At 40.3% G+C, this 21,687-nt stretch overlaps 1 protein-coding gene across 2 annotated transcripts in view; it reads left to right on the plus strand.

The window, feature by feature from the left end:
* FGGY (FGGY carbohydrate kinase domain containing) overlaps positions 1-21,687 on the plus strand; it is a 291,415-nt gene that overhangs the window by 256,716 nt on the left and 13,012 nt on the right. The gene's annotated exons all lie outside the window — the stretch shown is intronic.

Genomic DNA, 21,687 nt, shown 5'->3' on the forward strand with positions numbered 1-21,687 from the left:
TTGCAATAAATCTGCTTGAAGAACAATCACAGTGAGTGCCTGGGATTCTTTCTATATGTAACTAAAGATTTAATTGATGAAAAATAATGGCAAAATAATTAAGGAAAAAAACAGTGGTTTCAGAATCTCCAGAAATTCTTCTATTATACTATTTTCATAAAAACACTTTTCATTGTATTTGTTTAAATTATTAATCGCGTCTTATTTCAATTTTGGATACAGTACACCTTCAGCAAATTCACATATTACAAGACAAAATTCCAGTTGTCACCAGGAGTATAATTTTTCAATCCCATGACTATTACAGGGTTGAAACAGTTAAAAAGAATGGTACTGTATAAGAGCAAACCCTGCTGTTTGACCCGGGTTCCTTTCCTTCCTCAATTCCGTTCTTTGGACCTTCAGATGTTTACTTGGAAATCTAGCCAAAAAGGTAGCTCTTTAGATGCTACAGCATCTCCCATGATCCTCATCCATACTTTGGGTTTCTAAGAAGCTTGTTATTTCTAATTCAGGAAGAACTAGAGGTTTTTGAGTCTGAAACCTTGTCTGAATCCAAACTTTGAGTTGTCCCGAAGGGTACATATTTCAAAAACGTATGAATAATTTACACACAATGAAGGTGTTTGTGATTGGTGCCATAGTAATTAGTATGTAGTGACAGCATATACAATGGCTTGACACTTTATTCTTTATGAAAGTGGGAACGGAAACACTATAGAACACCTACAGGATAGGAATGTGCAATAACAAAATTCTAGGGGTTATTTGTAAAACTAAAAGCAACAAAAAAAAGCAATACCCGAACGAGACGAATAAACATAATTAAAGTCACTTTCACATTACAGATTGTTAAAAAAAAGTAAATTAAAACAAACTTTTAATTCCACATGCTCCCGCACTTCAGTAATTCTACAGGCCACAGGAGAATTGTTAGCAAAGGTCATTCACGTTCCTGTTAACAAACACCTACTCCTGCCAGAGCCTTTGGATTCTCTTCTCAGCTTTTACAGTTTAATGTAGTCTGTTGTGAGCTGACTCACTGCAATGATCTACCACAACTAAACAGGTGCATCAGCACTTAAAGGGCCACAATGCAGGGCTCCCATACATACAGTACAGCAACAGAATTTCAAATATATTCAACACATTATTTCATAAAATCATGCTATCTACTATAAGCTAATTAATTAAATATAGTGGGTTGGATTATTTTTGCAGAGTAAAGGTTTATTTTGATTACTGTAAGATGTATAAATAATGGTCAAATGTTAAATATTAAATATGTACTATCCAAAATAGGACAAAATATTAAACTCTGCCTCCATCCCTAAACATTCCCTTCTGCTCTCAGGGCTTGCACAGTTGTTGGGTAATCTGTATATATACTATTTATTTGAACCATACTATTGTGGATCAGTAATGTGCTTGGTGAATAGCATTGGGCTTGGTGAATAGCCGTTTGTATTTCAAATAGCAATAGAGAGGTGTTTTTGTTTTAGGCAGTTCGGTTTATGTATGTCCTATGGCTCAAACTAGTCCAGAACAGAACTCTTATATCTTATATCTGCTTCATGGGTAGGTTAGATGGAAAAGTGACCATTATTTTCCAAGTTCTTTCTTTTCTGTTCCCATAGCAGTTATCACTAGCATTATATCAAGGCACCATGATATAAAATGATGTCTCACTACAGTCACTCTTCCCATCAGACCTCAAACCTTTATGGCACAGATTCCTACCCATTTCTGCCTACTAAGAAACTATTCTATGTAAGAGACAGACTCAGAATAAAAATTAAAAAAAAGAAACAAAATGAGTAAACACAAGCTCTGTTTTTTTTTACACTGGTTTAAAAAATTATCTCTTTTTATTTTTCTTTATTTCTTATTTAAGTCACAGAAGGATTGTCAGGGATCCTAGTAGAACGTTTCTTTGTTGATGCAAAGACCTTTTCTCCCTGACTAACAAGGACCTTAATGGAAAATTCTGATGCATAATGACATTTCAGAAGGTAGGGCAAGGGGACGGCCAGTGCCCCCTCCTCCTCGTAGCAACAATATGTTCATTTTATTTAATATCTTTATTGATTTAAAATGTTAGTTTGCCCAGTCATTGCTCTGCAGTACTTTACAATATACTTCTGCTTTAAAAAATGATAAATAAATAAATTAACTACACAAAGGACAGCATTGGTTTTGTAGTAAGATTTTTTTTTTCTTTTTATAAAGAGCAATGTGTTCATCGTCTGTGACCTTTCATTACTGTGTTGATACTGAGTGAAGTACGGGAAAGCCTGGCATTTCTATGCCTTTGACTTTGAGTAACCTCCAATCAGCTGACAATCCGACGTGGCATTAAGTTTGTGTTGGATGTAGCTGACACGCGTTAGATACCCACAAAGACAGTACTATTCATCATTTCATCTGTCAGCAAGTCTAAGGAGCTGGGAAGTGATCTAGCTAAAGCAACCAGACCACAATTGCCATTTTTTTTTCTCTCTCGGTAAACCATGCGTCTTGCTGACCACTACAAATGTAATATCTATATTTAAAGCATTTGTATTAAAATCCAGACTGCGAAAATTAAATATAAAGTCTGAAAATACCAGAAAAATATTACCATCATAAGCAAATATAGCAGAGTACTGGTACTGATAAGATTTTTCTGAAACCAGTGAGGCATAGTTAATTTATGAGTTTTTTCAGGTTCCGATTCTAAGTTGTGTAGATGAGTTGGCTTTCTTTCTGAACCTAAATATTACCTGTGAATTAAATCAACAACAAAATTACCTTTGCAGAAATCCCTTTTATTGGTTTACCATTAACTCTGCAGGCTCTTGAAGTTCTAGCCCAGGGTCTGAAAAAACACTATCGTTATCCCTACATATCCACTTGCAAAATCTTGCCTATGGTTTATGCCTCTCCCCTACACAGGATCAAACATAATCCCATGGTGGCCAAGGTGTGAAATATATCCAGGGACACTTAGCAGAAAATAAAGTACACGGGTTAATAGAGTGCTGCCACCACCACTAATGATGACCACAGCTATGCTCTCTACGTTCCATAAGAATGATCAAAAACAAAATTTTAATAATATTGCATTCACAAATATCCAAATGATAAAAGGCACATCTACAAGATATACTTGTTGCAGGATCCACAGCAAGGAGAATGTCACGTCACAAGATTGTCATGTAAGTTATGTTCCAATTGATTAGATCACTTGAAGAATCCCAACATACATTGAAACAATATAAAAACAAATAAAATAAACGAACAATCAAACCTACGCATTTCGTTAAGTATTGTGAGGACTTCCTCGGGGGTGTTTCTATTAGTCTGCAGCCTGAATGCTATTACAGCCCGTCCAGGTTTAAAAGTCCCAATTGACATCTCCTCAGGATTGCTCTCAGCCAATCCGCTTCGGGTCCCAAAGCTCTCTGCAGCTGTTCTGTGTTTTCTCTTAATTTCCCGGTTCACGGACCTCAAATCTTAATCTAGGTCTCTCTTAATTTCCCGGATCACGGACCTAAAGCCTTGATCTAGATGGGGGAAAAACACTGCATCCCAGTCATGCCACTTCTTCCAAACCATCCTTTCCATGCCCCCTGACATCTATTGCATACTAACTGCCATCCTTTTTTGTGCTCCTTCATCCCTGCCATTCTTTTTAGGTCTCCAGCCCATGTGCTTGCCTGAACATATAGCATACTGCAATTGAGCTTCAAGTATTGTAGGAGTCCAAACGCATTTGGATGGCCATGTGGACATACACCAAGTCAAAGGGTCGAAGTTAATTCTTCAATACTGAAAAGAATTTCATGTTTATATTTGTTTCATCCTGGATTCATATATAAGCTTGCTATATACTGAGTTCCAGCTACAGTTAGAAATTGGTCCAGGGATGAGCTTGCTATATACGGTGTTCTACTTACATTTACTAACTTTTATAGTAGTGGACATACTGCATACTGAGATACTGAGTTCTAGAAACAGTTAGAAATAGGTTCAATGATTGATATACTGCATACTGATCTATAGGTCCAGTTAGCAATTGGTACAGGGATGGACATGCTACATAAAGAGTTCTAGCTACAATTAGGGACTGGTTCAATGATGGACATGCTGCATACTATGTTCAAGCTTCAGTGAGGAATTGGTCCAGGAGTGGACTTGCTACATGTTGAGCTCTATCTACAGTTACGGACTGGTTCAGTGGTGGACATGTTGGATACTGAATACTGCTACAGTTAGTTAGATACTAAACTATGAGCAGTATGCTGATGGAGTAAAAGGTAATTTTTGTTTAATTGTGAGGAGAATTTTTTTTATTTTTCGGATTTTAGGGTAATGGGTATGTAAAGATATTGATCTTTACTGGAAAACTGTGAAAAATGGAAAGAATGACATATAAACCATACTAAGTGAGAATTCTTACATTTACATTGCATACAAAGGCATTGAAACTTGGAATTCCGATCTGTATCCCTGGGAATGATAGGAGTACTATTCCAATCCAAGTTTAAGATTCCAGAGATAGCTGTCTGCTTTAGACAGAGACCCTGCTTGACAGATATTTCAATGCTCTGAGTGTTTGTATTCCCAAGAGTTAGAGCCAGACAACAGCTGGACTTTACAGCTCGAGATATTTGTTAACAGATGAAACTCCATTCCCTGACGGATCCATGTCCTAGGGGATTCTGTGGTTTCAGAGATTGATAGAGCATGGTGTGAAAGAGAGAAGTACTCTAATATCACCTTTCGAATGTCATAAGAATTTATCAACGACAATATTAGGTCTCCTCTTGTGCGACGGGGTTAGTAAAAGAGTTGCAATTGTGCCTTGGTAATTCGTGCCCATCTAATATGTTGAGTAACCAGTGGAAACAAAAGATATGTTGATCAACTAATATTGTAAGGTTAATCCGTTCTCATAACCCCTTAAGGGTATTGTCCCCAAATGATCTGTGCTAGTATGGAAGGTCATGCTTACCACCCTGCTTGTGCTAAATGACTTGGACTTCCATTTTGACACAGGATCTTTAAAGGCTGGTGTATCACGAGGGAATTATTATTAGCATGAGCTTACATGCTAGAGGTAGTGGGGTAAAGCGACACAAAGGGTACGGGAAGTATTAGGGAAGTAGATTGGTAGAATAGTATTCAATGAAGACTTAGTGTGGGTTTTTTTGAGCCATTAACAGTTGAATTGATATGCTTTTGTGAAAAAGTGAGTTTTTAATGATTTTTTCAAGTACGAATTTGCAAACGAAACCTCTCGATTTCCTGTAAACCGACGAACTGCTTTTGTTTATTTTGTGATTTGGAGCTAGAATTAATATTTCGAAATAACCGGTTCATTTGACAACAAAATGAAAAGAGTTTATTTCAGACAAATCGACTCATTGTCAAAAGAATTGATACTTTCATGGATGGACCGATTTTTACACAAGTCTATTCATTAGAGGATAAGTCTAAACGTTTACAAGTAATACAGCTGTTTTATCTATTTAACTAAAAATAGGCTGTACTGGTCCAACCCAAGTTGGCAATTACTAGTCGTAAAATATAAGACTTGCTTATTACTATTAAGTCTGTAGGAGGTTGTCATCGTAACCTGGTAAGAACATTTTCCTTGAAAATGAGTTTTTTGCACAGAGAGGCTTTAAAGATGAGGTTTCTACAGGACCCTGTTAGCATTAAATAAGGGATGACAGATGCAATTAGCCGTTTTACTGGTGTATAAAAATGCTTCTAGTAATCTCATGGGCCATTGAGCATGTTAGTGTGGCTGCTCTGGAAATAAGCAAGATCCTTTGCAACACCTGCGCAACACTCCGCAATAGGAATCAAGAAGACGGAGTACATGGAATTCTGTGAATAATCTTTTACTCAGCAGGTCAGAGTTGCTGGGAAACATCATAGAACTTGGAATTTTCATGCAACACAATAAATAATCAGGTATCTGAGATAGTAACAGTGTAAAGTTTTCAAATTGATGAGCAGATATAAGGTACATTTTACTCCTGTATGTTTCTGATTCTTATACATTTAGGTAAATGAAGCTAAGATTCAAAGGAAGATAGGAAATCTCACATGACTACTGCTACTAAGATAAAGGTTCACTTAAAAGAAGCCTATTTGTAGAGGTTGACTTTGAAAAGGTTACTATCATGAAAGTGAAGCTGTAATTCTGCTGTATTAGCAGGGCATAATAGCTCCATGTCAGTGTGTATGTAGTGTGTGTGTGTGTTGTGTCAGTGTATGTAGTGTGTGTGTAAATGTACAATCTGGGGGGAGGGGGAGGAAGGGGCATTTTAACATAATTAAAAAATATATATATTAATTCCATCCCTGGTGGTCCGGTGGGGGGCCCCCGGGCAGCACACAGCCTTTTCTCTTCTCTCCTCCAATAACTCTTGCGAGACCCACGGAGCGTTGCCATGGCGTTGCCATGGCAACCGGGTCTCGCGTCAGTTATTAGCAGAGAGGAGAAGAGGAGAGGCTGTGTGCTGCCTGGGCCCCCTCTGCGGTAACAGGGAGCCGGGGGCTCGCGGCTGCGCACATAGATAGCGATATTCGCTATCTATGTGTGCAGAGAGGGAAAGTGGGGCCCAGGACTGCCAGAGCAGTCCGGGCCCCCCAGGGCTGCCGGGCCCATGACAACCGTCATGGTTGTCACCCCCTGATGGCGGCCCTGGCTCCATTTACAGTGATGTGTGTCATGTTGCACGTTGTACCCTGTATTATAGGTTTAAAAGTGTTTAGCATTAGTGAGGTTAGCGAGGCTTTGCATTGCGAGTGGGACAGTTAACACATTTTGGAGTTAAGCATCACAATCAGTGCAGCTTAATGTAGTGTTATTGGCGCCTAGATACTATCCCTGCAGACTAGTAAATGTAATCAGTGCTGTTTATGAGAAATGGAAATGTTTACATGTGTCAGTCTGTGTGCCCCTATTGGCTGACAATCAGACAGCTTCTAGAAGGTCTTACTAGTTAAGACTGGATAATTTGCAGTCTTTACATTTTACATCATGACGTCCCATAGAGAAGCATTGTTATGGAGACATTATCCATCTGGATAATATCAGATAAAGAAGTAGTGAAACCAGAGACCGCTGGACATGAGGTACGTTTTTCAAATACCAAGTGTGGTGTAGCGCTATTTTGAAAAAAAATATAATATGGGGAGTAAATGAAGGCAAGTACCTTAAAGCAATGGCTGACGAGCGTTTTCAATATAAAATACAATGCACCTATAAAAATAGGGACATCTAATAGTGTAGTCCTGAACTACACACTACTCTGTGTTTGAGCCTAATATGATGGCTCCATACTTGTGAGTACTCATTTTATTTGTTTATATCCACACAAACGTATACAGCAATATTGCACTATATATATATATCCCTTTTTGAGCTTATATATAGGGCGAAACAGAACAACTATTACAAGAAGGGGAAGGTCGTCTTAACGGACCTATCTACTGTTTCTACTTGAGCTAGGTTTAAAGCTCAGAAATATGTGAGTGATTCTTTATCTATCTTTCACTCTACACTTGGTTTTAGGATTTTATATAGATGTCTCTATTTTTTATAGATGCATTGTCTTATATTGAAAATGTTCATCAGCCATTGCTTTAAGTTACTTGCCTTCATTCACTCCCCATATTATCATTTTTTCGAAATAGCGTTACACCATACTTAGTATTGTTGGATATTGAATGTGTGTATTTGGAGAGACTACACTTGGTGTTTTAGCATCTTAATTACAACATTATTTTTATAAGCACTTGCACTTTTGTAATATCAAAGCATTTTAAATTAGCGCTGGTATACTACGTCTTTTCTAAGAGGTGAGTTTTTGTTTGTTTTGTAACTTTCTACTTGAATATAAAAGGCCCTCCACTACAAACTTGCCAGTCTTCCCCTCCCTTTTACCCAGAGCATGGGAGAATATGCCCATTCACATTGAAACCATGAGGCTTTCTCTATTCACCATGACACCTTGACCATCTAAATAATTACCCTCTGAACCTAAGGATCTGTCAATTCGCTATTCATAATTAGACCCTAAGGATCTGTCAATTCACCATTAGACTCTGATGATCTGTCCATTTACCACTAGACTCTGGGGAACTGTCCATTCACCATTAGACCCTGAGGGTCTGTCCATTCACCATTGGACCCTAGGGACTTGACTATTCACCATTACACCCTTAGGATCTGGCCAATCACCATTATAACCTAAGTAACTGTCAGTGGCGTACACACAACCCATGGGGCCCCGGTGCGAAAACTGATCCGTGGGCCCCCCCCGCGCGCGCGCTTACTCTGCGCGGGCTGGGCCGCAACACATGGCGGCGGGCACCTGGTCGCAGGGCTGCGACCCCTGCGACCACGTTATGTACGCCAGTGCATGCATAAACACATACACTTAAAGGACCACTACAGACACCCAGATCACATCAGCTCAATGAAGTGGTCTGGGTGCCAGGTCTCTCTAGTTTTAACCCTGCAGCTGAAAACATAGCAGTTTCAGAGAAACTGCTATGTTTCACTGAGGGTTAATCCAGCCTCTAGAGGCTGTCTCATTGACAGCCGCTAGAGGATTTTCTGCGATTCTCACTGTGAAAATCACAGTGAGAAGACGCTGAACGTCCATAGGAAAGCATTGAGTAATGCTTTCCTATGGGCGGTTTGAATGCGCGCGTGGCTCTTGCCACGCATGCGCATTCGGAGCTGAGAGGCGGATCGGGGCAGAGAGATCCCCAGCGCCAAGGGAGTCCGGCGCTGGAGAAAGGTAAGTGCTTAAGACACACACGCACACATTAACTGACAGACACACACTCAGTGACAAACATACATACACACTCACTAACAGACGCACACAGACACACACTCTAACACACACACACTCTAATACTAACACACACACACTCTAACACTAAGACAAACTAACACTAACACACACTCTAACACACGCTCACACACACACACACACACACTAACACACACTCACTAACACTCACACTAACACACACTCACACACACACTAACATACACTCACTAACATACACTCACATTAACACACTCACACACTCACACACTAACACTCACATTAACACACTCACACACTCACACACTAACACTCACTAACATACACTCACACTAACACACACACTAACACTCACTCTAACACACACTAACACTAACACACACTCACACTAACACACACTCTAACACACACTCACACTAACACACACACAAACACACTCACACACTAACACACACTCACTAACATACACTCACTAACATACACTCACTAACATACACACACTAACATACACTCACTAACATACACTCACTAACATACACTCACTAACATACACTCACTAACATACACTCTAACACACTCACACACTAACACACACTCACTAACATACACGTTTTTTTTTTTTTTTTTTAATCCCCCCAGCCTCCTTACCTGTGGGAGAGCTGAGGGGATTCCCTGGGGTCCAGTGGTGTCACCCGGCGGGCAGTCAGGCTGGCGGGCGCGCGAGGGAGCACTCTCCCCTGAGTGCTCCCTCTTCAGCTCCCTCGCGCGCCGCGTACTGATGCCGGAGCTGGAAGATTACGTCATCTTCCGGCTCCGGTTTCAGTGCGGTGCGCGAGGGAGCTGAAGAGGAAGCACTCAGGGGAGAGTGCTCCCTCGCGCGCCCGCCAGCCTGACTGCCCGCCGGGTGACAGCAGGGCCAGCCTCGGGGGGCCCGGAGGTGGCCGGCTCCTGGGCCCCCCAGGAGAAGAGGCTGGCCCAGTGAGTACATACCTGGGTCGCAGGGCGGCCGGGCCCCCTGGTGGGCCGGGCCCGGTCGCAGCCGCGACCCCTGCGACCCCGGTATGTACGCCACTGGTAACTGTCAATTTACCATTAGACCCTAAGGATCTGTTCACTCAAAATTGCACTCCAAAGATCTGTCCATTCACTATCAGACACTAATAATGTGCCCATTCACCAATAGACCCTAAAGATCTATCTATTCACTATGAGACCTTGAGGATCTGTCCATTAACAATTAGGCTCTAAGGATCTGTCCATGCACCTTTACACACTTAGGACTTGTCCATTCACCATTAGATCCTGATGATTTAGACCAGGCAGAAGGCAACCTTTGGAACTCCAGATGTTTTGGACTACACCTCCCATGATGCTTTGTCAGCATTATGGGTGTAAGAGCATTAGGAGGGGATGTAGTCCACAACATCTGGAGTGCCAAAGGTAGCCTATCCCTGATTTAGACCATTAGGAGCTGCCCATTCCCTATTACACCCTGAAGATCTGCCTATTCATTTTGAAACTTGGAGGATCTGTCCATTCACCATTAGTAATGGAAAATCTGCCTATTCAGCATGAGACCTTGAGGAACTGTCTATTCACCCTGTGAATTTGCCAATTTACCCTGAGAAATAACTATTTTTTCCTGGTTTGATCTTCATGAAACGTAAATAATAGATTGTTTTCATTTTGCATATGGTCTGTATTATATATAATATTTCTTATAGTTGAATGTTGCTTACTGGTAGCATAATGTCACTATGATTAAGGCTTTGCACCTTCCGTCACTCTTTCTAAAATCAAATTTTCCTTCTAATATATGTTTTTCCAAAAAAAAAAAAAAGTCCCCTTTAGCTCCTAACAAGAAATTACCAGTTATAAATCTTGTGGCTCTGACAGCGTAAACAGATGACTTATCAGGTGCTTTTACATTTCACTGGGGTCTCATATAGTGGGCTAGAAACAAGTGAGGACTTTTAGTGAGGACTGTAAGGACCCGTGGTTAAGTTGACTTTACTTGCTTTATTTCAGTGTGTTTTTATTTCCAGAACACATCTAAAGTGCAGCGAACCATTCTGTAAACTGATTTTAGCAACTACAACACTATTTATTTTGCTCTGCGATGTAGTCACAGTCAGTGTTGTTCTCTTTATCACAGTGCCCTCATTTGGATCCTGATGGGATTACATCAAGTTTTGACTCATTTTTAAAATGTCATCTATTTTTTTTTGTCTCGGATTATCTAAGGGCACATGAAATCACGACCAATTCGAGACATAAAAGCCTTTTACCTTCACTGAAGTGGCAACAATTAACAATGTCATGTCTTAAGGCATAATAAAAAATAGGACTCGCAAAGAGGAAAACTCGTAAAACTAACTTAGAACTAGTACAAAAAAAGTCCAACTATGCTGGACTGGGTATTTATTTTTCTTTTGCCTATCAGCATCCAGTGTCCATGGAACAAGTGTACATGCCTATAAAATGTTCTTGGACTTGCACTGTGCTAGAAAGGAACTCTCTCTTTTTCCAACATGTAGGACAATAATTGTAAGACTCTGGTCCCACATTTTCACATAATATTCCACGAGAAGTGATCTTTAAACCTGTCCTTCTCCTTTTCCTACTAACCCCTTTTGATATACAATCGAATATTCTACTGGCTTTTCCTATAAATTATCACACTGCTTGCTTAGTTTTAATGAATTCATGATTCTAACTTCTAGGCCCCCTTCTTCTCCTGATGGTGTCAATAAACGTTCCTTCGAAGTATAAACAATTCCATTACATGAACTGCTCAAAACATTAAATATTTTTTTACTTTAACTGAAACATCAAAGTTCAGAGAAACTGCAAGTTTCATGGACTAGTCCAATTACCTCTGTTAGTTGAGAAAGGGTTACTTTATTTCCATTGTATCTGACCCTTGGTATAGTATTTTAAGATCTGATTCTTATAGCGTGTTTTTCTAGCTTAGCCAGTTGTTATTTGTAGCCAAGTTTGTGAGAGAATGGGGATTTGCCTAAATATGAAATCCGGAGAATGCTACAATTGTCATGTAAAGAATAAAAATATTCCTGCAATTTACTGATAGCCTCGCAGGCTCATGGAACGGGGATTGAATCCATGGATAAACTGGAATGTATAGTACCATCTATCTGTCCATTTTTTTCATGCAGAGGTAAAGAAATGTTTACAGAACCCGCATGCCTTTTTAACTGAAACTCACCTTTTTTATCGACTAAATCGCTTTGGCCATGAAATGCAATAATTTTATAAAATAATGTCTGTTGATAGAGTGGGCATCATTGTGAGTCTTTGCAACAATGACACTCGAATGCAATCGAAAAGTTTAGCAGCTGTCATGGTGACTGCAAGTCTCCTGCTATTAATTAGGGGTTACAAAGGAAGCGTTAAGCTAGTTGTGACAACTGTTCATAACAAGGGTCTCTGCATAGTGTGCAATTTAGAGCTTTAAATACCAGTTATTTGGGCAATTTTGCACCTGTTCTAAACACTGGACAGTAACCTTGGTTTACAGAGTACACAGGTATTTACTGTTCCGATGGTAGCTTTAGCCATGGATCAGTCGGTGCCTGTACACTACATGTTAAGATCATTTTGTCGTATTTAACCTTTTATTGTAGGAACGGGATCCTCTGGTAAAGAAGAGGTTAATCCTCCAATCCAGCTAAGCAGCAGAGCTTGTGTTATTTAATACTACTAAGAGCTAGACTGCACTGATTAAATATGTACGAAGAGAAGGAGGGGGAATGTTTGCTGTCGTGCGGACTAGAGGTATACAGAGGGATTATTGTTTGGATGCCATATTGAATCATCACAACAGAGTGTCTGACAATAAAACCAGACTGTAATAAATAAGGATTATAGCTGACAAATCACTGCATAAAATCTATATAACCGATCCATATAATCTGATGGACTTTTAACAGCAAAGCCTTAGAGCTAGCAAAATATCTCAGACAGTAGGAAGGGACAAAAAAAACTCCAACAACAAAATATTAAAGTAGAATGGGGCAGGAAACTAATGCCTTCAAGGAATAATTAATTTAATGAATATTCTTTATTTTGGAATTGAATACATATATTTTAGAATATTTAATTTTTCCATCAAACCTATGCATGGTGCCTTGAGTTTATTCATGGCATTGTTAAAGTAAAAAAAAAAGATTTAATAAAAATTACATAAAATATATTGCTTCATGTTTTATCTTAAGTGGCCCAAAAAGAGTAATCATTCACTTCTACATTTAAAAAAAAGTAAGCTCATTTTACAGGAAAGCATTGGAGATTTTGGAGATTCTGTTTTGTGCTCACTAGTGGGTGGTTATTGATCAAGTTGGCACTACTAAATTCTACAAACTGATGAATTGCAACATAATAGACACACAATAACTGGCAAAGCAATTGTTTATGTGATATGAATACTATTTTCCCTTCAAAACAAACCGTGATATATATTACATGGAATAACACTTTGCATATGGTCAAATATTAGATATAGTGATTCAGTGGAGCCACAGCAAAGTATAGAGAGAGGGATTAGCTTTTTCTATCACTTCCAATTGGCTTTACATGATGGTGAAAAGTAATCACACATGGTCCCTTAGTGGTGGATTGCTTCTCTGTTCGGGAGTGATCGGTAGAAGTGTTTAAGTTGCGTGTAGCGGAACGTTTGTATGCTTGATGGTGGGTGGCCCTCCGTCAGCTATCATAGTGGTTTCATATCTGCGTTGAGTAACGCCTTGTGTAGGGGAAGGTGTTCCCCCCTGCCTATAAAGTCCCAGGTCTGTGGTGATGTTCCCCCTCCTATCTTGGGGTTGTGTTGCACCTGGATCAGCGGGCTTGGTGTTGGGAATATGAGGGGCGCTCCCCAGCCGTCACATCATTTGTTTCAGACAAAGTTCTAGAAAATGTAGAGAAATTAATATATTAATCAAAATATTTACTCAAAAGATTTATTTGTTAAAGAAGCACCGTCCACGACAGGTACTTCCCGCACCCTAGTAAAAGTCTTTTGGTTTTTTTTTAATCCCTCCAAATTTCCCTAAACACTGTGGTTGGTGGTGTCTCACCACAAAAGGCACCTCTTGGGCAGGCAAGTAAGAATGAGGATGTTGGCTGGTAGGTAAAAACAACGATGCAGGCTGGTAGGGTAAGAATGAGGGTCAGGTCAAGTAATTGCAGAATGAGTGACTGGGCAGGTGGGTAAGGATCAGGGGCTGGGAAGGTGAGCAATGGAGTGGGAATGGGTAAGGATGTGACTAAGTGGGCAGCCATTTAGCCATGTAGAATTAAACAGGGATTCAGGGGCTTTGCAAGTAGGCAGGATTCAGGGACTTTGCAGTAGTGCGGACATTGGAGGGATAAGCAGAAATCGAGGGGATGGCCAGGTGAGGAGGCATCAGATGGAGAGGAATCTGGAGATGAACAAGTGAGCATAGAATCTAAAAAGTAGGCAGGAGTTGGGGTCTGGGCAGATAGGCATACATCAGCAGACTGGGCAGGTGGGCCGGAAACAGGGGCTGTGCAGGCGGGCAGTGATATGATTATGAGTGGAGTAATGGTTTAGTGAGGTGAGAGAAGTATTTACCAAATCAGTCTGTATGAGGAGGAATAAGAAGGCAGTACACATTATCCTATACCAGACTGCATTATACATATACAGTGGGACCTCAGTTTACGAATTTAATGCGTTCTCCGGGACATTTCTTATTGCGAAACATTTGTAAACCGAAACATGGTTTCCCATAGGAATGCATTGAAAACCAATTAATCCGTTCTGGAGGTCAGAAATAGGTAAAATGAGCTGGCATGGAAACCAACCCACAATGCAGAACACACAATAAAAGGCATGCAAACGACAAAGTTTAGCTCCCTACCTTTCCACAGCTTGAGAAATGCACCAAAAAGTCTAAAAACAACTGAAAACAATTTCCAGAATGACTCCAAAACTCTATGCAAAAACCGCTCCAACACCTCCACACTCGACGCCACGTGCTACCCACAGGCTCCAGCATGCAGGGGGCGGTGCTATAAACCTCCCAGGTGCAATTGTGTATTGTGAAACAAATTTGTAAACCGAGGCATTATTTTCAATGGATTTTCATTTGTAAACCGAAAATTATGTTAACCGAGGCGTTTGTAAACCGAGGTCCCACTGTATTAACCAATAGTGATCCCCTATCATCATCAATTTGCAGAAACAAAAAGAGGAGGGGGAGATGGCAACATCGTTATTTTATTGTCTTTTATTGAAGTCTAATAAAGTTTAAAATATTAACTACTTTATTAGATTTTTAAAAAGCCATTAGATAGGTGAAATGCGTTAAATGTATTTTACTATTTAATATAGTTTTTTTTTATTTATTACTAGAAAATCTAATAAAGCAGTTCATATTTAAAACTTTTTTGGACTTCATCCAGGGTCACATATTCCCTTGGTGGGGAAAATACCACCTGGGCATTGTATAGTGAGCACTATCCTAATTTCATACTTGTGAGTTCCTCTCCTATTTTTTATCAAACATATATTTGCTTCGGTGAGCATTATATATTTTATTCTGGATTTTGTATATACAACCTACTTACCAACAAGCCAGTGTGCCCATAAAGCAGGGCAATTGAAGGTTCTTTGCACTACGGTACTTTAAGATAAGAAGACACCACATATCCATAGGCGGGGATTATCCCGCCCAGGCACATCTAGATAGAGTTATCCTAGCTCTACAAACTCAGTGCAAATCCTTTTTTTCTTTTCTTTTTTTGTACATTCTTTTTTTTTGTTGTAGTGCATAGTTTAGACAAACATGCTAACAGATAACATTTCACGATAGTATACAAGGCAGAGCAAAAATAAAAGCTAGGAAATGTCGACGTTACTGCACTGTATATAGTAAAAAGAAAAAGAAATTGCAGAGATACAACTCTAATATGTTGAATAGAATAAAAAAGTTTTACTGTAGAACTGTAAAACTTGTGATAGTTTCAAGAGGCATTTACCACTGGGTGGGTAGAGGATTAATAGGGCACAAGAGCAAATTGATGCAATGTAGGCCTGGCAGGTAATGCGTATAGCAAGAGCATCAATACATCAGCTAAGCTACAGGTAATGCCCACTAACCACCTAACCTATGCCTAGCGATTCAGAAACCAAGCTCCACTTGCTGTCAGCTGCCCCGAGGAGGCCACCCCCATGGAGCCCAGGCTCCTGGAGAGTCCAATGAGATACTTTGCAGGAAGATACCCCAGGCGTCAGCCAGAGCCCACATCCACAAACTTGTGGTTCTACATTCCTGGCAGCATGATAGGAAAGCCTCTGGATCTGGTGTGCCACGCTGGTGTCGAAGGATCCTGTTCCTCGGCAAGCAGGGTGATTAGCAATTGTGCAGTATTCGATGGAGTAGAACCCTCCGCCGCAGCAGTCTCCTGCTCCTTCTCCTATGTTGCGCCTCTCCAGAGACACGTGATTGGGCTTGCAGCTTTGAACAACAGGATGGAGCTTCACCCAGAATGAGCTGCAGATGCAGTCAAACGCCACAAGTAGCAGTTCCACAAGAGTAGGTGACTACTTCAGACTCATGGAGGAGCCCAAGCCTGCAGTCCCCAGCGGGCTGGCCATTTTTACCACTAGGCCTTGTCTCTTTGGCTCGCCAGAAATAAGTAGATCTTGGCTAGGTGGGTGTCTCAAGACTTCAGGGGGGCAGGGCTCAGAACAAGCGTGCCTTAGAGCAAGATCAAGGCCACCTCCCCTTCCCTGAGTGTAACTGTAGGTCACAAGTAGTCTGCCACAGGCTATCTCCTCCAGCTGTGGACAAGAATGCACCAGACGATCGGCAAACCGTTCCCCAGGTTTGGGATCAAGATTGCAGCTGAGATGGGAGCAATAAATTCCTATTTTAGGCTCAAGAAAGGGATGTCCCTGAGGAGCATCAGCACCATGCATCTATCCCGGTCAGATATCAGACCCTGACCCCCCTTTTGTTTTCTTATTTTTAATTGTTACAGGATATACTACACTATATTTTGCTATATTTTTTGTCCCCACATACTACCCTTACTACCCTTCTGGAAACCCATTTTCCTCGAGAAGCACTTTTTATTGGACAGGATTGAGAGACTCTGATTTGGGTGTTGTGTCTGCCTACCTGTTCTAATACATACACGCTAGAGACCAAGCTCCTATATATTCCGAACTATATTGGTTTGTATTGGTGGAAATGTAATATCCTGAGCATGGGCCAATGCCGTGTAAACTTGGGGAACCCTCATATGTTGTCAAACCACTCAAGCAATTTGGTAGGGAACTGGACAGTAGTGGTTATGGTGCTTATCATGCCCTTTTAGGTGTAGGGTCTGCAAAGCAAGATCGTGGGAGTTCTAGTAATTGGAAGTTGGAAAGTGTGTCTCACCATTTAGTTAGTAGACCCAAATATTTTAAAATTATTGCTCTTGATAACCTTTGCCTGAGAATGTCAGGGGGAGATTTCCGTGCAATTTTTGTGGCTTCCATCAAAATGCCAGAAGAAATATTTTGTGAGAATATACATCGCAGTGTAATATATAAGGAGCACCCTGTAAGCTGCGATAGAAAGATGAGCATTCCTTTGGTGGGCTTGTACACACTGGAAAAATGTAAAACAGATTGTTGGGAAAGGGATTTTTTATTAGGATAAAGTAAACTGAGGCACCCCTTCTGACAAGACCTGAGATATGCATTTCATACCTGTCTGGATCCTCATAAATCATTAAGATATACATGGGAAGAAAGCAAACATTGTATTCTATGTATAGAATCCTACCATTCTGGAGAATCTCAGTCCTCACCAATTACACTGAATCAATAAATCATCCTTTAATCTCATGGTTTATTCTCCAACAGTCACAACTAGGAAGAAGGAAAAATAAAAGAGTCATTATTCCAGTATTCTCACTGGGGGTAAACGTGTAAGTTAAATTAACCCTTTTAGCCTATGGCAGAGGGTTTTTGTCTTTAAAAAAAATTAAAATGGCTTTTGAATTCTGGGTTAATAGCACAAAAATGGAGGAATAAAACTGAAATTAGCAGCATAGACTGCTGATCAAAAAAAAATAAAAAAAATTAAGTAATGCAAATTTATACAAATTATTATTTTAATGTATTCATTCATCCTTTAACAAATATTGGATAAATTATTATTTTTTCAGTTTATATCGTAGGTGTTATCTTGCAATGATTCTGATAATTTATGATAACATGAAGAGAAATAAATTACAAATATTGTGATTGTAGATGTTTATAAGAAGCCTGGTAACATTGTTGGTGATTTAAGTTTGCCATAAATGCCACAAGAACATACATACGTTTTACTGTGGGCATAATACCAATATAGAGTACATACAACTTAACTGGCTAAAACATTATATTGCACCATGTGCTACAATGTGCTTGGGGCCATCTCTTCTCCCCCCTACCTGACTGCTAAAAAGTAGCCCTTTACTTTGTGAGTCTCTGCCAAATGCAGGGAGACTAAATACGCATTTGCAAAAATAAAATTGTTTCTCTGCCTGGTGAAATCTCTAGCTATGGGAAAAGTTATGTCAGGTGGGATACTGATCTTAAGTATATATAGGTTTTTTAAATGGACAGGATTCAGGGATGCCCTTAAAAACTTTGGGCCCCCTTACAATACTACTGAGCCACTCTCACCACACATCTTTTTTTATATGCATGCCAAAACATGGGGGTAAACACACATGCCCAAAGAAAAAAAGTTACCTGTGCTCTTCCCAAATGCCTATGCATATTTAAACAAATGGAGGTTATTCAGTTTTTCCAGTGGCCATGAGAGAGTTTAGCCCACCTGCCACGTCAAGGCAAATCTCTCAGGCGGGTCCTACACTAACCTTTCACCTTGCTTCCTTGAGCTTCTGGCAAAGATATCTCTAATGAAACAGAAAGGGGTATTTTTTATATACACCCCTACATTATTATTACTACTATGGTATTTATATAGCGCCATCAAATTCCGCAGCGCTTTACAATGGGTGGACGAGCAGACATGTACATGCTTATTAACCCCTAATAAGTAACACATGGGATGGGCGGCAACATTGTAACATAGTTGTGTGATACAAAAGTGAATACAAATACCATAGTATTTGTACACATCCCCATAGAGATACACATTCCTAGACAGACAGATACTCAGTACCAGAAACACACACACTGCCACACTGCCAGACATACAGTTACATACTGAAATGCAGACATAAGCAGATACACACTGGTGGACAAACGCACAAAAATACACTGACAGAAGGATACACATTGACATAAAGGAAATACAGAGATACACACAGACAGACTTATTCAAATACAGACATATACATACTGACAGACATACACAGATACACATTGACAGACAAAAGGAAAGTAAAACGAGAATTAGTTAGATTAAAAACAAAAGAAGGAAGGTATGTAGAAGAGGATAAAGGTTTAGCTGACTGCCTCAATGAATATGTATCTAAAAATGTTTTGTCCCCTTTTTTTACTGGCTGTGCTATTTTCTCTTCTGTGTGTGATTTGGAAGCTTTTATAATTTGCTTAGCCTCCCCTCTTCATTAAGCTGCAGTGGTTCTGGGGACCTTTAATGTGAGGTTAATTAGAGATTAGTGCCACTAATAATATACTAGATTGCCTACTTACAACCAGATGAGGATGAGGATGTGTTCTGGCTGCAGTCTGGCTCCACTGGTCTGGTGTAGAGATAACTAACTGTGGTCACAAAAATCAATGTTCTAGGAGAACGGGAAGCAGCTCCATTTTTTGGAGCTCCTTACACAGCTTAAGGTCTTGGCCCCAGAGCCTGACCATGAGTATCCCCATAAGACCCACACATAAGTCCACCTACATGTTCCACCCATAAGTTCGCTCACAGGGGGTGGAGTGTGAAGGGGATGTGTTATGTGTTATTGTAGAGGATCTAAAGTGTGTGCTTATAGAATGTAGTGTATAGGGGTACCAGTTTGAGTAGGTGATGCAGTGTGTGTGTAGTGGATGCAGTGTGTTTTTGTGTAAGGGATAGAAAGCAGTGTGTGTTTGTGTGTAAGGCCACTCTCCTGACTCTGGGCCTGCACCTCATCACGAACCGGAACTCTCCCCTCTCCCCCCCCCCCCCCTTTGGACTGGAATGGGTTATCCCGGTCCCCACAGGGTTTCCTTCTACAAACAACCTGGTGTGAGATGCCTACTAGGGCCAAGCCGCATGCTCACAGCGAAAATGTTCGCCACACAGATAACTGATCTCTGGGCCCCACACGAAGACAGCATAGCAAAGGCCTTTGACCACTTCTGGGCACAACTTTGGGCTAAGCTTGCTGAACGCCTCTCGACGGCCCACTACAACAACTAAACCCAAGCCTGCACTACAACGCAAAGCCAAACAACCCACCATGGTGAAGCAGAGAAAGAGGGCACCCCGACATCAGGGACTCCACCTCACCATCAGCCGTCACTTACCTGTGCTTCAGCTCATACGGGGAGGATCTCCCACAAGCAGCTCACTGCTTCAGGTTCCCGTTCGCCAAGGCTGGTGGCGTGCAAGGAAACAAGCCTGGCGATCTGCTCCTGGAACCGGTCACAACCGGTACCAAGCAGATGCAAAAGAGATGACTAACGTTGCTTTGAGCCGGAGGAGTGCCCCCGCAGGTGTAGATGGACTCCTTTCATCATGGAAAGTTGATCCTCCGCTCACAGGCATCGGCTGAACAAACATGTGACAGTCCAACAGATCCTGAACAGCTATACATATTTCTTTGTTTCCTGTTATAAGTTTCTACTGATCTAAATCACATATTTTAGCCTTGCATACCTAGCTATAGTGTAGGATCTGTCTTCATTAATTTGGTCAGTATACCATACATGACCATTTGCATCGAGCAACCTTACAAACCCAGAGGCATTTACGTTTTATTTACCATCTACAATTCTAGCATATAGCATTCTGACCTCTCTCACTGCATAGTCTGTTAGAATTGTGACTCTACTGTCTTTCATTATATTTACAAATGTGTTCTGCTTTCTCTCTTTTCATCTAAAAAAAATAAGGTGTAATTGATATACTACTATGTAAACTCTTATGTGCTAGGCTCTGCTATCGTGGAATTGTCAGCTTGTATGTTATTTTGATTTACACAGCAAAAATAAAGAATGTAAAAAAAAAATATATATATATATATATAAGCATGTCCACTAAACAGCAAGCAGACTGTGACTGTCGCTGTTAACATACAGGGGAAACCTGTACACCCCTCTGTTAAAGATGTTAAAGAACCAGTGGAGAGGGCAAATTACTGTACACTGCCCATGCCACCATGATGGAGCTATCACTTTAAAAAAAAAAAAAAAATAGGTGGGGCTATAATTAAAATTAACATGGGGGTACTTGTCAGTTGGCAAATAGTTATCTCTGAGACAGCTAGCCCAGTTTCTGTTTTCATTGTGTTGTGGTTCAGTCATATGGCAACTCGGAATTAAAAAAATTTCAGACGGTTCACCGATCGGCCAAAATACAGACTAATCACAATTCAAGTGTAAACAAATCTCCAAGTCTAATGAAAACCAAATAGCAAAATGTTAGCAAAGTAAGTCAAGCTGTGACCTTAAGTTTAATTATTTTGCCTAAATTTTGCAATTTAGTGTGCAATTCACTACAATTATTTGTTTTGTGAATAAACTCTAAAGTAAACTTGCCACGATAGATTAATTTTAAACTTAAAATTTGAATTGAATGTTCAGATTTCAGCTAGTTTTAGTAAGGTAGCAGGAGTCATTTATCCTTGTAAC

The sequence above is a fragment of the Pelobates fuscus genome, chromosome 7 (genome assembly GCF_036172605.1).
Source record: "Pelobates fuscus isolate aPelFus1 chromosome 7, aPelFus1.pri, whole genome shotgun sequence".
Lineage (NCBI taxonomy): Eukaryota > Metazoa > Chordata > Amphibia > Anura > Pelobatidae > Pelobates > Pelobates fuscus.